Source organism: Euprymna scolopes, chromosome 2, assembly GCF_053919585.1.
Source record: "Euprymna scolopes isolate OS-2025 chromosome 2, ASM5391958v1, whole genome shotgun sequence".
Classification (NCBI taxonomy): domain Eukaryota; kingdom Metazoa; phylum Mollusca; class Cephalopoda; order Sepiida; family Sepiolidae; genus Euprymna; species Euprymna scolopes.
Window position 1 is genome coordinate 47,888,647 of NC_136483.1, and position 3,829 is coordinate 47,892,475.

Sequence of the window (3,829 nt, forward strand, 5' to 3'; positions counted from 1 at the left end):
TCTCTATCTATCTATCTATCTATCTATCTATCTATGTATCCCTCCATTCGTCTATATATCTATCTATAATATAAAGCTGAACGTCTGTGTGTGCGTCTTGTCACGAATAGGCCCCTATATGGTTGACTATTATAGAAAACTGATCACATATAATGAGAGAGGATGCATCGAGACACATAAATGGGTATGTTTGATCTGGCATAATGATGATTCATTAAAATTGTGGGGTTTGCGTACGCGCCTGGTTTACACAGTATGGTAATAAAAAATTTAAAAATTAAAAAAAAACGTTTACAAGTGTTTTTGATATATATGTACATAATAATACTTTGATAACTATGTTTTAACTTAAATAAGGATGGTATGATAAAATTGTGAGGTCTGTGTTCGCGCCTGGCCTCTATAGAATTGAAATAGGCACAAACTTTAATAAAGACTTTTCATATCTATCTGCGTAATATACTTTGATAATAAAATTATGGGGCGTTCGTTCGAGCCTGACCTTCATAGAATGGAAATATGTCACAAAGTTTAACAAGGTCTTTTTTTTTAATATAGATCCACATTATATTGTGATAAGTGTTTCAGTGTGAACAGGTATGGTATAATAAATTATGGGGTTTATCTATTTTATTTTTACTTTCATCATATTTGCTTTGGTTTTGGTACCCCCAAATTCGAAGCTATCTCTTTACAACCCTTCCTTTTCATAACCTATCATACTTTCATAAATCAGTCCATTTTCTGTAGGCTGCTTTTGAACCCAGTCAATGACGGGTACTTTTGCTAGTATATATATATATATATATATATATATATATATATATATATATATATATATATATATATATATATATAATGTGTATTTAGGCAGCATGTTTTGATTCAGCCAAGTATTGTTGAATGGCACGGAGTGTTCTTGAATAAAGATCTTTTTCGGAAGTTTTCAATCTTTCGAATTGACGTTCTTATTTCTCGGTTGAATCTGTGCAAGATGGTTCCATAGTCGTATTGGTCCATCCGGTTTTTTTTTCTTTCTTTTTTTTTTTTTTTTTTTTGTTTATAAGTAATTTCGACTGAGTTTCAACAGCGGTCTTTAGTCAGTTTTTATTATTGTTTATTTAAAATCTGGATGCGTATCTATGTTTCAGTTAAAATTATTTTTTAATAAAAACGTGTTAACAACGTGGATGAAATAAATGTACAATGGGTTTAAATGTGTGATTTACAAGTGTACAAACTTTGCCATTATTTTTCTTAATAATAATTTATATCTTTACATTCTAACATATATATATATATATATAGATATATTGGACAGGTGTAAGGTCTATCGTTTGAACAATGTATTAGTCGTGTGTCTTATGTAGCTACTGGTTTTGGATATGAATTCATTCAAGGGGCATTTAAATTGGAAGACTGCATTTGTTTCATCGACTGATTTTGTTGCCCGGAAAGTATTGTTTTTTAATTATAAGTTTAGCAGTTGTTACTTTCTCATAGTGGATGATAAAACAGATTTTATTATTGACTGGGATCCGTAGTACTTTTTCATCTGATTTAAAGTTGTTGTGTAGCTGGTTGCGATAGAATATATTGATGGGGTGGGGATTGTTAATTCGGTTGTTATTAGTTTGGTCTAGGTTTCTAATTGTTAGTTTAATTTATTTTTCTACTAATAAATTGGGGAAGTGGTTATTAATAAAGACTTTTACAAAGGGATCATCACTTATCAAGACCTACAGTTCACTCGAGTATAAGGGTTAAAGAGTGTACAGTAGTCAAAGGGGCAATATTGTAGTAATCGTTAGATGTGTAAATTTGGTAAGTTGGATTACTTCAAGGAAATAGCTTATCAAGAATGTGTTTACATTGGACTTAAAGACGACCAGATTGTAGCCAACTGGAAAGCACACAAATGGAAGAGAGTTCCACGGGGGTGCAGTTCTAAGAAAGAAGCTCTGTTCATGGAATCCATGTTTAGGTCTAAGCGGAGATAAAGATTGGGGAAACTATTGATGGTGTTTGCAAATAGACGAGTGTTACTCGTGAATGTTTAGCGAGGGGAACCATAGATTGGAGCTCAGACGAGCACTTGTCATGAAAATAACGATAAAGGCTCGCAATGTCTCTTCTGTGAGAAAGAGGTTGCAGGGAAGAGAAAAGGGCATCTCCCACTAGGCTCTGAAGTCTACTTTGAACTCTGTCAAAGCGGGATAATATCTTTCTAGCAGCTCCTGTCTAGATGTTACAGCAATACTCCATCCTTGGACGTACCTGGCTCTTATATAGGTAGAGAATTGCATTCGCTGTAGAATAGTTTTTTTTTTTATTTGAGGAGATCAATTTGGCTCGATTAATCATTTTTCTTTTTTTATAATTGCGATCTTGTATCGGTAGGAACATTCACTCTTGAAGTTTAAGATACGGGAATAGGTACCGTTAGTCTTTTTATACGTAGAAGTAATGAATTCATTTTTGCTGGGGTCTATGAAAACGTCCAAAAATGGAATGCCATTTTTAAAAATTTAATACATAAGTGGAGTTGTTTTTTTTTTTTAACTGGTCATTTAGTTTCTCTATTTACACGTTAAATTGACAAAAAATCCTACATTTATTTTTTCACACCGGACGCTTCACTAGTTAAAGAACTTAAAACAACAGTTCAATTAAAGATCATGAAAGCATCAATATTTTAAATAAACAATAATCAAAATTGTCTGAAAATGCTTGTTGAAACTCAGTCAAACACCACTCTAAAAAGAAAACAGATGGACCAATACGACTATGGAACTTTCTTGCACAGGTTTTCGAGAAATATGAACGACAATTCGAAAATTGAGAAATTAAAAAAAAAAGCTCATTAATTTAGAAAACCCAGTGCTATTCAACATTACTTCTTTGAATAATATATATATATATATGTATGTATAGTGTATATATGATATATATAAAATATGCATACCATATAAAATATATTATATATATATGATATATATAATATATATAATATATACATACCATATAACATATATATATACAATATATATCTAATACATACATACCATATAATATATATATATGTATATGTATATATATGTATATATATATATATATATATATATATATATATATATACTAACAATGAAATTCCAAATGTTTATTTATTTATGCGTGTGTGTGTATATATATAACAAGTAAACTTTCGAACGGATGCACCGACTTGAAAAAATTCTTTTCCCCCTGAAAAGTGTGAGTCCCTAGATTGTCCTTATCTATATATAGTTCGTAACGAACAACGCCGAGTCACACAAAAAGCCCGAAATAAAGGTTTGGGGGCCGTTTCGTTCAATTGTTGGAAAAGGTTCCGCCCATGTCAAGTGAATTTAGCACTGTTTGTATACATTCACGGTAACATTTTTCAGCATACGGATAGGACTTGTGGCGCAAAGGAAAACGTGTCTGACTACGGATCAGAAGATTCCGGGTTCGAATCCTGGCAAGTTCGTAAGAATTTTAATCATCATTTTATCCACTGTTTACTCATTATCCTTATCCTTTGTTAGGGTATTTTGGCTTTTTTATTAATTTTGTTTTGCGCATATGGGAGTTCACAAGGAAAGCATTGATGGTATAACGATGTTGAGTATACTTGATGTTGAGTGTACTCGATTTAGTGTTTGACTTGGCGTTGTGTGTGCCGACACGTCGCAGCCGCTATTCTAAAAGAAAATAGAAAGTTTTTGATAATCTTAATAAAAATGTGTTTTTAATTTTTTTTTATCCTAAGATTTCATCAATTATCAAGTCATAAAGGCCACATAAGGTT

General features: G+C 31.7%; 1 non-coding gene across 1 annotated transcript; it reads left to right on the forward strand.

Annotated features, from left to right (window-relative positions):
* Positions 1-3,435: 3,435 nt before the first annotated feature.
* Positions 3,436-3,508, forward strand: Trnar-acg (transfer RNA arginine (anticodon ACG)). The gene has a single exon. It is a non-coding gene; the product is annotated as a tRNA-Arg (tRNA).
* The last annotated feature ends 321 nt before the right edge of the window (positions 3,509-3,829 follow it).